The sequence below is a fragment of the Pithys albifrons genome, chromosome 6, assembly GCF_047495875.1.
Source record: "Pithys albifrons albifrons isolate INPA30051 chromosome 6, PitAlb_v1, whole genome shotgun sequence".
Lineage (NCBI taxonomy): Eukaryota > Metazoa > Chordata > Aves > Passeriformes > Thamnophilidae > Pithys > Pithys albifrons.
In genome coordinates this window covers 3,330,603-3,344,809 of record NC_092463.1, presented here as the reverse complement: position 1 = coordinate 3,344,809, position 14,207 = coordinate 3,330,603, and positions in this window count along the sequence as shown.

The window sequence follows — 14,207 nt, the reverse complement described above, 5'->3', positions numbered from 1 at the left end:
TTCCCAGCTGGAAGGACAGGACCATGGCAGGCCCTGGGGACACCCCTGGGCTATGGGGATGCAGAGGGTGCAGGGAGCCCCAGCGAGAGGTGCCCTCCTGTGTGACAGCTGAGCTCTGGCAGTCCTGGTGCAGGGCAGGCAGCCAGACAGCTGGATTGCCGTGGCAAAGACACTGTCTGGCCTTTTGAAAAGAGAAACTTGCTGGATTTATGTGCGGGGATGGCCGCAGTCCTGCTGGAGCTGACGCTCTAATGAATGGGGTGGGGAGTAGAATACTTTATACTTGCTATCAGGGGTTAACGACTCCTGCCCTCTCGGTTTTCCCTTGCTCATGTTTTCCCTCTCTCCCCCTCTTGCACTCCCAGTCCCCCACTGTGTCTGTATTTGCCCAGCAGTGGCACCACCTGGTTTGTTTTCTGTGTCAGGTATGTTACAGGCTGGCTGTCAGAGGTTAACAGCCCCAGCCAGCCCGGCCTTGTCTCTTGTACCTGCTCCAGACTCCCTCCCTGCCTGGGTGCCTCTGCTTAGTTTCCCAGGACGTAATGGCACCTGGAAAAAGCAGCTTTTTTGGCTGTTTGTAGTTTCTCAGGGTTAACAGGATGGTGTCTCTGCTGGCCCATTGTCCTGGTACCCCACTCAAGGTGCCTCCATCCCTCTCCCTCTCCCAGAGGCCTTACAGCACAAAACAGCACTGAAGTTACACATCAAAGACTATTTTTGCCTTTTCTGCTCTCAAAAAAAACCCTGATGTGGATTTTCCTCTGTTGATGCCGACTCTGGCTGTGTCCCCAGTCCATATCAAAGAGGTCAACAACCCTCCCCAGCTGCCTCCATGGAAGGGAAAGCTCAGCCTGTGGTTCTCATGGGAGGTCTGGGATGGTTGTACAGGTGCTTGGCCTTAACTCTGAAAGGATCAGAGCCCTGTTCTGGGCCAAGGGTGTATGTGGGCCCTGGAGAACGGACAGAAAGTCCTGGCTTCCTTCAGGGTTCAAGCCAAGTGAAGAGAGATTTAACAACTGCTTGAAGAACAGCTACAAAGATGATGGGATCAAACTCTCCTTGGTAGTGGCAGATGATTCAATAAGGGGCAGAGACCACGGATTGCGGTGTGGAAGGTTCACGTTGGACATTAAGGAAACCTTTTTTCCTGGCAAATGCAGGACTGAAACAGGCTGCTGGTGAAGGGGGAAAGGAGACAACTCTTCATTCCTGGAGGTTTTTAAGGCTCAGCTAGAAATGGATTATCTCAGACATGGCTTTTCCTCGGTGGGCACTGGCACAAGCCCAGCTGCAGAGCTGCTCAGCAGCCTCAGGACTGTGTCTGTCTGAACAGTCCCACCAAGGCTGACAGAGCTCAAGAAGCATTTGGACAACACTCTCAGGCTCAGGGTGTGACTCTTGGGGATGGTCCTGTCATGGCTGAGGGCTATACTTGATGATCCTCATGGGTCCGTTCCAGCTCAGCATATTCTGTGATAACCTACCCACAAACCCATCCCCTTGGAAAACTGAGCATGTTCTACTGCAAATCTGAAGGGCCGACACAAAATTTTCCTTCTCCCAACTCTCCAAACTGCGAAGGAAATACTAGCATAAAGCTGCCCTTGATGTGCTCCCCTGCAATGGGATGGAGACCTGTAATTGTATCTCCACAAGCTTTTTTGCCCTCATACCACTGCCTTGTGTTGGAAATGGGAGAAATACCTGGATGAACAATCCCATTCTCCCAATCATGTGGTTGTTGTCTGTAAGATTCCTGACTCTGCTGGTGCAGTCACTGGGAATAGTGTGATGAATGGTCCCAAAAAGAAGGTGTGTGTGATGGATGGTCCCAAAAAGAAGTTGCTGTCATGCTGCCTGGGAAAATGGGGCCTCTGTGTCCCTGGGTGGGATCATCCTTCCCTTAACTGGATGTTATCTGGGGGTCACTCTTTGCTGTTCACCCTCCATGTCCCTGCCGTGGGATCCCACAAATCTGACATGAAGTGCACAGGCCCACCAGCAGCCACCTTGTGCAACAAGAGCAGGATTTTGGATGCATAAAGTAGTATCCAGTGGTAAGTGCCATGAATAATCATGCCCAAGGCACTTCGAATGGGGCTCTGAAAATTAATGGGCACTTTTCACCTCTTGTCTGTGCCTCAGCTCCCTGACAGTAAGGTGGGAAGTGATCCAGCTTCCCATTTTGCAGGGTCAGTGGGAATCGATTACTATTGGGCAAGCACTCAAATCCTCCATTGAAATGCTCCTTAGGAAAACCTAAAGAGAAATTATTAATCCTGCCTTCAGAGCAGGGTTTGGGTTGCAAGAGGAGGTGTAAGGACAGTGTGCAGTGAGAGAGGGGTGAAATATTGAGTAGCTGCTCAATCATTCAACACTGTTTGCTGTGTGAATAAGATCTATTAAAATGGTCTGAAATGATGTTGTAATTAAAGACCTCACCATGAGACACAACTCAAAAGAGCTGGGGTGAGATACCTGCTTTCCTTAATTGGCAGTGCTTGAGTTAATATTTCATTTTAAATACGGTTCCTCAGCACAGAAAGATAATGTTCAAACAAAGGTCTTTAACTTGATTATATTCCTTTTTGCTTTTCAGTCTTTTAAGTGAATGAGTTCATAGAATCATAGAATATCCTGAGTTGGAAAGGACCACAAGGGTCAATTCTTAGAAGACAGTGCCCAGAAATGAAATGCTTAACAATACATGTACTGATGTGACTTCAAAGGAGTCAAATTGTAGGAGTTTTGGAAAGAGGCTTCTACTTTTATAGCTTCAGTCACTGCATGAGAAACAGCAACTCCATCAGGTGCCTCAAAGTTCACAGTAAATACAAATACTTGGACCTACAGATACAGGACTCATCTAAAATCCAACCATAATTCAAATATATTTATGAAATACTCTGGAAAATTTCACCAAACACCAAAATCTGAGTGCAAGGTATTGACATTATGTGTTTTACCACGTGATTCCAGATGAATAGAGGATCCCACACACAATGGATTAATTGTGAAATACTAGAGTTAAGTTCCTCACTGGAGCACGAGGCAAAAGGATGGAGGTTTGTGATGCAGAACAACAGATAAAATATGAATCAGAACCAGCTCTCAGCTCAACAGGACCAGCAGGACTAGAGTTGGTAATAACAAACAGTACTGTCATTGACAGGCAGTTTACAAAGGTTAGGGTTGATCTTCATGGCCAGAAATGTTCTCTCTTGGCCTTGCATTTGCTGCATTTTCCCCAAGTTTTTGCATAGCCTGTGGAACACCAGAGCATCTCCAGCATCACTGAGTGTCCCTTTGCCAAGTTCCAGGAATAGAAGAACAGCTACCAAGAAAGGTCATTTTGCTGGTGTTCCAATTTGCACAGTGAAATGCAAAGCATTTGAGAAATAAGTCTGGGAACTTGGCTGGTGCTCCTTGGGGATTACCCATCCATTACCCATTCCCTGTTTGACAGACCAAATGGCAGAACTGAAATGAGAAGATTCCATGAGAAGAACAAGTTCCCTGGCTGGCTTTGTACTTCTCTGTGGAACAGCAAGATCTGACTGAGATGTGCTTGATCCCAGATTATCTCTCCCTTTCCCTCCCAGACATCTGGCTGGCAGATCCCAACACACACACATGGAGAGGAGGCTGTTGCCCATCCCGTGGTGTTGTGGTGCCATCAGCCCCCAAAGAGCAAAGCACTGCTCAGTGAGGCACTCTGGGGCTGCTGAGCTGCTGCTGCCTCAGTGCTGGGGTGGGAAGGGCAAAACATGAGACCACCTTTCGGGTCTAATTGCTACCCAGAGATCAAGAAGTGCAGTCTTGTATTTGCTGCTGTACTGGCTGTTGGCAGGAGTAACAGCAGTTTGTGGGATGGGATAATTTCCTCCTGTATTTTACTGTAGCTTAGAAGGGGAAGAGTTGTCCCTCTCACAATAAGTTCAGATCCCTTCTGCCTTTCTTTTGAGAGCTTGGTGGGTTGGGATCTTCAAATTTGTCTTGACTACCAAGTTTATAAACTTGGCTTTATCACTATGACCTAAACCCAACTTCAGCCTATGCAAAGACATGGACCCAGGGGCTGGGTGAGCTCTAGCTGGTTTTTCCTCTGCTTTGCTTTGACTCATGTGGATGGATTGAGATTATTCTTTGGGCCATGAGTTGTGCAGAGGTGCCTCCAGCCTGAATGGGAAGGCAACATGTATTGTAAGGGGAGCAAACAAATGGGTGAGCTGAAGACAGTGCTCAAAGCATTGCCCTCTTTGTTTTCAGAGATGCATCTCTGGGGCATTCACTATGCACAATATTGGCAGGAAAAATATCCCTTTTCCATATTTTGTCCTTCTAACTCATTCCAGAGTCCTCCCAGGGTAAGACTCTGATTCACCTCAGTGGTCCTGCTGCCCTTTCCACTTGACTAAAAAGCACAGGCTTTTCCAGACACCCTTAAATAACATGAAGGTGACCCATGAACTGAACTGATAAACACACCCAGTCCTGCCTGAAGGATCAGACTTCACACTTTCAGCTTCACTATCACTTTTGGGTACCCCAGGTATTGAGAATCAGGCTCCTAAATTTTTCTCCCTCACTGTTATTTATTTTGTCTGCTACACTTAACCAGCCCCTCATTAGTCTTCATTTAGATATTAATTTTTCATGGGAGCTGATTTTTTTGACCCACACAAGCAATTAATGGTTATTCTTAGAGCTTGAGTATAATGTCTTGCATGCAGCTGCCTTTGATTACCATGTGTCTGAGGCCCCTCTCTTATTTTGTCTCCTCAGTAAAGCCTTATATGATGTTACAGTCACAGATAGCACAGCAAAAACTTTGAAAGTCTGAAAGAACAGAGTAAAAATAATTGTCAGGAGTTGGAGTTTCCATTCCTGTGGCATTGTCACTGTCTCCTGTAGAGCAGGAACTGGAGTTGAGTGACAGTGAAGTGGTTCAACGTTACTCCTGAGTGTAAATCATTCACCTCCTTCTTTTTCCTCATCAGCCAGAGGGTTAAGTGGGGTTATGGGTCTGACCCCTCATGCCAAGAGTCTGGGGAAGGTCAGAGCTCCCCAGGGTGGGTTTGATGCCTGTGAAATCAGGGCATCATTTTGGAGCAAGAATTTGGGCTTCCTCCTGCAGAATTCTGGAGGATCCTTGTCGACTTTCAAGGCTGTCCTGCAACTAATTCACTTGAATTTTTCTCTTTCAGTCTGTTCATTAATTTTTCCTATAAGCCCCTTGTCTTTTAAACCCTTCCATCCAGCAAGGGGTAACTGGGACTTTGCTCGAGCCTAAGGGGGTGATCTTAAATCGTCCTAAACTCCTTATTCTTCAAGTGAAGAGACAGAAATAAGGAGGAGAATGGCCCTGCTTTTCTTGGGGTGAATGAAGGAGCAGCAAACACAGCCTGGGGCCACGTCTGGCTCGGGTCAAGTGGTGCTCAGCTACGGATCGTGTGTAGCATTCCCAGTAATCCCACAGCTGCTTCCTTTGCTATATAAAGCAACTTACTGAGAAGTTAAAATAAGTCCATTTCATTACTAAAGCAAGGTTTTGAAGTTTGCTTCAGATATGCCACATGGAGTTTTTTGCCAAGTCCAGCGTTTCAAACCTTGTTCTGAAGAAAGGATTTGCTTTGGGAGTTGTATTAAAATAAGCAAGGACTGGAAACTTCACAGGATTGATGTTCTCCAAAGAGCTGGAAGGATCATTTTCTGCTGCAAAAGTTCTCAAATGGGTCAGTGGCTGCCAAATCACAACAAAAGGAGTTCAAGAAAAGACACTTCGTTTTAAAACAGAAAGTAGGAAAGTGTTAAAGAAAAGGGGTTTTATTTTTAATTTTCCTAATGATTTTTTCGTAGGGAAACAATTTCCTGGGTAACTCCAGATTTAAATAGTTCCTTTAAGTGTCCTGTTTGTTGAGAGTAGAGCAAGCTAAAGTTTTTGGGTTGTTATTCTTTTTTCAAGCAGATCTCTGTTGACAGATCCTAACTTTGAATGGAGATGTGGACAGAGATACTCTGATACATGCATGGCCTTGGCAGGCACAGGTTCCCTGCCCATGGCAGGGGGTTGGAACCAGGTGGTCCTTAAGGTCCCTCCCAACCCAAACCATTCTGGGATTCTGTGATTCTGTACAACTTCAGCCACCAAAGGGCTTAAAACTCCAAAGTAGCTTTGCCAACTATAGAAAGCCCAAATGTGATTTTTAAAGCCCAGATATCTGAAGTGTAGATAAGGCAGCACACAGCTGCTGGTTTTAACTTTGAGGGTTTATCCCAGAGCTTAAACTGGCCATGGCAGAGTCCCCACTGTGTGAGGAGTAACACACAGGAGTAGCTTTGCATGTTGCAGTTCTTTGGTAGTATCTACTCAGTGCTGAAGCAGAACTAAAGGTTGTTTGGGTCCTTCTTTCCACCCACGTGGCTGCACAGAGGGGGCACACCCAGAGGGAGCAGGAGGACCACCTGCAGTGTGTTCCTCTCAGATGAGCTTTCTGCAAATAGAATCATAGAATCCTGGAATGGATTGGGTTGGAAAAGACCTCCGAGATCATCAACTTCAACCCTTAGTCCAACTCTAGTCCCTTTACCTGATCATGGCACTCAGTGCCACGGCCAAGCTCACCTTAAAAACCTCCAGGGATGGGGAATCCACCCCGTCTCTGGGCAGCCCATTCCAATGCCTGAGCACTCTCTCTGCAAAGAAGTTTTTTCTGATATCCAACTTCAATTTCCTCTGGCAGAGCTTGAGCCCATCGTGCCCCCTTGTCCTATTGCTGAGTGCCTGGGAGAAGAGACCAACCCCCACCTGGCCAGAACTTCACTTCAGGCAGTTCCAGACAGTGCTGAGGTCACCTCTGAGCCTCCTCTTCTCCAGGCTAAACACCCCCAGCTCCCTCAGCCTCTCCCCACAGCACTTGTGCTCCAGTCCCTTCTCCAGCCTCGTTGCTCTTCTCTGGCCCCACTCCAGCCCCTCAATCTCTTTCCTGAACTGAGGGGTCCAGAATTGAACACAACACTCAAGGTAAATACTTGTGTGTTTTGAAGTCACCCTGCCCAGGGGGTTGAGTGTTTTTACTCTACCTATACCATATTTTTGTGTTTCAGGGCAGGGGCAGTTTCCTCCTCTGCAGCAGACTGAGAATCACAGGTTTCAGCAGGGCCTCTCAGTGCTACCAAACTGCAGATATTAAGAACAGTTTGCAGGCCTGGGCACCAAAGTTTGTTACAACACTTATTTATTACCAGTCTCATATAACTCACTTATGGTAAACAATGCAGGTTTTATTATGTGTAAGTAATAGGAGACCTTTGCTTTTTCCACTAACAAACATGCCATGGGTAATTATTCCTGTATTAAAACGACATGTGGACATATTTGCAACATGCAGCAGCCCCATGGCTTTGAAGAGCAGGATTATTCCAAGCAAGGTTAGCCACCACTTATTTTGGGGGGCTCTTGCCTTTCTGTGTTGGAAGCGCTTTGTGGCTTTCCTTGTCTATTTGATAATCATTAACATGTTCCATCGTTAACCTTCAAGCAGCTCTGCTTGAAACTTTATATGCAGCTTCCCCAACATTTGCCTTGCATTGCAGACTGTGGTTTGCTGGGGCTGTTTTTATGATGGCTCGTGGTAAAATCAGGAAGATGAAAAATGGGTGTGTGTTGAAGAGCGGCGTATCCAGCATTCTGGGTCTTAAATTAGAGTGATGAGCATAAACACTGCAAACAGAGCTTTTTCAACTCGATTGCAATTATATTTGAAATTACCTACAATTACCACTAACCATCTCAAAGCTAGAAATTAACTCTGGAGGCTTTGCTCCAGATGGATCAGCTGTTAGATGTGCTGTCTCGTGCAGCTGAATGGAGGGCAGGACAGAGGGTGAGGAGGCGTCGGGGTGGCAACTCTGCTGTGTCCCAGCTGAAGCAGAGCTTGGGCAGGCTTTCCCTTGGAAATAAACCCAAATGCCACTTTTTGGGACACAGTTTGGGAAGCTGTGGCTCTGCTGACCCTTTGCTTGGGTCTAGCAGAGAGTCCTCCCTCCCTGTGTGGAGCTTGGTGGGCTGTGCCGGCGCAGAGCAGGCTGTCCATGTCTCCTTCCCTGGGTCAAGTCATGAGCAAAAGGGCACGTTTATGGCAGACCCACTTACTGCCTGACAAGCTAGAAAATAATATTTTCTAATTCCTGCTCTGCCTGATGATTTCCTGCTGTTATTTCTTAAAGTGATCTTCATAACTCATTTGGATAACTCTATTCTAGTTTCTTCCATGGCCACTGTGGCCAAAGAAGTTCAGACTCTTCTCCCTCTTCTTCCAGGACCAATCCATGCACAAAGATGTTGCCATGGCTTTGTAGCCACAGCAAACTTCACTGATTTTCAGCTGGTGTAGCTGAAGGAGATATTTTGCCCAAAGCATCTCAGAAATGCTTGTGATTTCAGTTTCCAACATGACTCTGAACTGGGGAATGAGAACGTGCCAGGAGTGTCAGTGACAGCTTTAGAAATGGATTGTTTGCACAAACTTGAAAACAGTACAAGCATAAATGTATTTCCTTTGTTTAACTTTCCACTCTTGTTTACTCCTCTCTGCTTCTAAAAGGCTTTGCAAGTAAACTCTGCAAATCTTTAAGTTTCTCAGGCATTAATGGGGGCTGGGAGTTCTGGGGTGGCTCCTTGGCCCTGCTGTCTGGGGGCTGAGGTGCAGGGCAGGGGCAGAGACCTCTGAGCCACAAGCCATCAGAACCAGCAGGATGGCTTTTCCTGAGCTGGCCTTGGAAGCTGCTGTGCTGGGAAATGATGTCTGGTGAGTTCTGTGAGTCTCAGCCCCCTCTCCACGTGCTTCAGAGGTGTGTGGGCAATGCAGAAAGGGACCTGGAAAACCAGGCAGGGTCAGGAAAACAGAGCCTCCTATGGCCTGTGGTGTTCTCTGCTGGGGAAAAACTATTGAGGCTGAGAATTTTTGAGGGAAACAACTGGTTGTTAGTCCTGTGTTTTACAGCATCAGTGCAATGGGGTGGTCTATGCATGTTGGAGCAAGGGGAGAGAAGCTTCAGCTATGCAGTAATGAAAATCCAGGTCTCTTGTTCCTTTCACAGTAAAATTGCTCCTCCCCTGCATTTATCTGGTCAATCATCTTATTAAACCTGTGCATGTGCCTCTGAGCTGTCCTTTTCTGAGTCGGTTTAAACTGGATGTCCACAGAAGGGCAATGGAGCTTGGGAAGAATCTGGAGCACAAATTTGATGAGGAGCAGCTGGGGGGGCTGAGCCTGGAGAAAAGGAGGCTCGGGGGGGAGACCTTCTGGCTCTGCAATCCCTGCCAGGAGGGGGGAGCTGGGGGGGAGTCAGGCTCTGCTCCAGGGAACAGGGACAGGAGGAGAGGGAATGGCCTCAGACTGAGTCAGGGGAGGTTTAGATTGAATTTTAGGGAAAAATTCTTCACTGAAAGAGTTGTCCACCCTTGGCAGAGCTGCCCAGGGCAGGGGTGGAGTCCCCATCCCTGGAGGGATTTAAAAGCTGTGTGGATGTGGCACTTGGGGACATGGGTTAGTGTTGGCTTTGACAGTGCTGGGGGATGGTTGAACTCAATGGTCTTAGAGGGCTTTTCCAACCTCTTAATGATTTCATGGATGCAAGTGGTGTTGGATGACATTTTACTGGCTACTGAAACTACCAACTTCCTCTTTGCCTCTTACAACAGCTATGGAACATTAAAGACCCTTTGTCTTTTCCCCACAGGAAAAGGGAGGACCAGGACAGACATTCCCATCCCATAGTTATGGTCCTGGGGAGTTTATTCCCCGTGATTGCTACTCACCTGTGGGAGGAAGGCTCCAAGATAATTCAGGCTGTGCGTGGTACCTTGAGCAGCCTCTGTGTCTTTCATGGCTCTCAAAGCCAGGGCAGAGCAGAGGCAGCTGGAAATGGGCCCTGGAGCACAGAGAACTCTGCTTTAATAGCTGGTGACTCTTTTGGGACTCACAGACTGCTCCTGAGGGGTCTCTAAAAGTTAACAGGCAAAACGGTGAGAGGGCTCAGACTGGTTCTGCAGGGTCCATGCTGGGCTGGAATGTTCAGAGGATTTCTGCAAGTCTGGCTTGCTGGCCATCTGCTCTGAACCCATCTGTGGTCATAAAGAGCTGGTTTTTTGGTGCAGATCAATGGGGTCTGGCATGGACTTTGCTGCAGCCAAGTCCTCCAAGCACAGCCACATGTCAGATGTGTCACAGAGCCTTGTGTTACGTGAGAGAGAGGCTGCAATGTGCAATTTTTGGGCATAATTTTTACCCCGATTTTCCAAAGGGAAAGAAAGGTTTACACAGTCATGCTTTGTATGGCTCTATAGGTTCATGGGCCCTGCTTTTTGCCCCTATCACTCCCTATCCATTGCCCAGTTTCACCCAAATCTGAAAGAACCTCAAAAATATTCACTTTTAACAATTTTTATGCCAATACATGGGCAGGCATTGGAGAGAGAGCTCCCAGCACAGGGAAAGCTGAGCTCAACCCTTACCAGACGTCAGAAGATGGAAGAGAGCAGGAAAGCAGGAAAAAAGGTTAGAACATGATGTAATCTAAGTGGATACCTGGAAATCCACCCTTCAATTAGAGATAATTTTATGTGGCTTCTCTTGTGTTTACTATGATGCACAGTGGGTGATGATTTATCAAAACAAGCCCTGCCCTCTTCTGACTGACACAGATGATTTATCAAAATAAGCCTTGCCCTCTTCTGACTGACCCAGATTTCACTTGATACCACACACCTGATAAAACAATATATCACCATGACTTTTCCTTTCTTTTTCAAAGTTTGCAGAGGTACCAACAGTCCCTTTTCCAGACACAATCCTGGGAGCAGAATTAGCCCAGTGCCTTCACCAAGCAAGGAGGATTTTACATGTCTGTAATGTATGTGGTCACCCTGGATTTTTGCCTGTCTCCTAAACTAAGAGCTGGGGTAGAAGAGATGCTGAGCAATATTCAGATTTCAGTGAGCCCCCAACCTTGTCAGACATGGATAACACTGTCAGGTGCATAAAATTATTTGGTGTGGTTGTTGTAGCTTTGCCTAATCCTGCCTGCTTTGCCTTTCTGTACATCAGTACCACCATCTGCTCCAAAAGCTTGGCCCCTGCACCACAGGGAGAAGCCAGGGCTCCATTCTGGATCATCCAGGGGTCATATGCCTAAAGAAGCAAGGAAATCCCTTCTTGCTCTGCAGGGCTGCTGTCTTATCTGCTGCATTCCAGCTGCAGAGGAAAGAGCTGATGCTGAGCTCAGATTGTGTCTGTAGTGGTGAGAAGCTCAGTTGCTATCACTGCTCATGCAGGATGAATAATGTCAAAGTACTTTTCTTGAGCTGCCTGGTGGGTCCACATTGAGGCTTTGTTCAGTAAAGCACTTAAGCATGTGCTTAAAATTAAGTGTGCTGCTGACTGGAGGGCTTGGACAATAAATATGCTACTGGAAAAGTCTCTGGACCATACATTTATTAGTCTGCCTAAAAGCCCTGTTATTTCTTCTTCAGTTCTGGAGTAAATCATGTCTTTCAGAAGCCACAGTTGTGGGTGAAGGTCTGATTTTGATAGACACTGCATGTTGCAGCTATTGCTGATTTGAAATAAACTTAGAGATGCTCAGCACAGCAAATGAGACCCAGCTTGGCTCCTCTCAGTGGTTTGGTGTTTTTTGGGAAATCTCTCTTTGAACTACCCATCTGCAGGCTTTTTCTTTTTACTGTCTGTGTGGCCATCCTGTAATTACCTGTGGGTTTATGATCCTTCTCTAGAGAACAAGTTGGTTGAACGACAAAGATGGGGGTGATAAAATGGGGCAGGGTATGATATCAGTTACACGTGAGTGCCCCTCCAGATTTACCCTGCTGCAGTTTCCCTCTGGATCTGGCTCCCAAGGCTGGCCATAAATAGCCATTTCAATAATTTTGGAGTTCAGGCTGTAGAGTAAAAATGTACCATCGAGGCTTGAGGGCTTTATGACTTCAGTGAAGACAGGCTGGAGTGAGTAACTCACTGGCAAAGTAAACGTAAGGTAAATCTGTGGGAGTGGGAGGAAGAAGCTAAACCATGTTTTTAAAGGGTTTATGGCTGGCAATTTATTTCCTTAACCCCTGGTTCAGTGCTGGGCAGTTGTAAACAACAGTGAAATTTAGTCTCATAATTGCCTCTGAAATGAATTGACCGTAAAAGATGTAACTCCTCAGAACTGCAACAGATTTTGGGATCTGCTTGAAACACTGAAGGGGTTGGGCAAGTCCAGGTGAGTGCTTAAGCCTTCTTGGAAAATTGGGTTTCTGTGAGGTGGAGGGAGAGCAATTCTCCAAATCATTGTTCGATTGTTCATAAATCCCCTCTCTGATTATTCCCATGAAGAGTTAAATGTTCAGGTCTGTGAAAACCCTGGAAAATAAACAAGTAGAGATGAATTCAGGAGCTGAAGTGAGCACAGACAAGTCACTCTGAATCCATGGCACTGCCCAAATCTAAAGTCAGTGCAGAGCTGGGCCTTAAATCAGCTATTTTTAGCAGTCAGCAGTGCAAGAGCACAATCAGTCTATACTTACATCAGATAATATTTGTGTTTGGTGTGTAATTACCATCGACCCTCTTTACACATATAATTAACAGTTTGCCATCGCATCCCGCTGGGTTGACATCTGTAGGATTCAAAAAGTGCTCAGGATCTCCAAAGAGTGTTTTTGTTTCAGGTTAGACGTGGTCTGATTGTCTAAATTAAAGACATGTCAAACCACATGAAAAGTTCAGGGCAGAAGGTAACCACACAGGACGTGGCATGTGGGCCAGGTAATCATAGTGGTGGAAAGAACGGCCACACTTGTGAGGAGCTTATCCTGTACAGGCTTTGGGGGAAAAAAAAAAAGAGAAAGCTCCTTTTTCTGTTTTTAGTAGGAAATAAAAATTAGTAAATGCAACCCCTGGCTGCAAGGAAACCCAAATAAAGCAAACCAGATGTTCATTAGCTAATCACTTGCAATTTTTTTCCCCCTCTTGTTCTTCGTGGAGGAAAAGAAAATTGAGCATGTGGGAACTTGCCTGTTGAGAAAACATTTGGATCTTCAGTCATTTATCTGTTTCACCTCTGACTCGGCTCAGGCCTGTGTTAAAAGGCAGGAGGGTGAATCAGGAGAGGTCAGCGGGGATCACTGGGGATGCTTTTCAGCTGAGGTGACCCCCGGGGCTCTCCCGGCTGTCGTGGGTGCAGAGTTGGCTCCGACCAACCCGGCACACCCGGCCCAGAGCCGCGAGCGCGGCACAGCTTTGAACCCATCCCTGCTGTTTGCCCTGTCCCTGGATTGCTGTGCCATTGCTGGGCAGTGCTCCCTGCAATCACATCCATCAGGGAGTGTGTTTATGGCGCTGGATGCCAACGAATCCCCAATGAGGAGCTGCTCCTTTCCCGCTGTTATCAAGGGAAAGCAACACAACCTTTACTCCCGTTGCACTGACGGTGTTTTATTTTCCTCCCCGCTTCAGATGAGACAAAAATAGGCACAAGATTGTGCTGCAGTGGGTGGGTTTTATCAGTAATAAAATACTAGTATAGAAAGCCATTTTTGTGCATAAGAATCATGGAATCATAAAGGTTGGAAAAGCCCAAGTCCAGCTGTCAACTCAAGTCAACAGCACCATCTTGGCCACCAAACCATATTCTCAAACCACAGGTCTCTTTGGAGTGATGTCATTCCATTAGGCAGAATCACAGGTCTCTGCCAACACCTCTTTCCTTAGTGACACATGCTCTATTAACATAAATTTAAATAAATTTAATAAATTTAGTGCTAATTTTAATGCACAATGGCCTAATGGTTCCCAGGAACCTGACACTGCACAGTAGCTCAGGCAGGTGTAAGATCTCATCTACCATCAAGCTGAACTGTCCTCATTGTATCTTAGTTGTTGTATGAGAACTTGGTCACTACAGACTCAGAGAATCCCAGAGTGGTTTGTGTTGGAAGGGCTCTTAAAGACCATCTCATTCCATGGGCTCATCCCACATTGCTCAGGGTCCCTTTGAGCTGGTTTACTTGGGAGTGATGGTTTGGGAGAATTCAAAAAGTCTTTATTTGTAAGGATGAGGCTTTATTTGGTTTTATTTTCCTTTCATGCCAGTAGCACTGAGGTTCATGGTCACTCTGCTCCTATGGGAAATGAGCTCCAGAG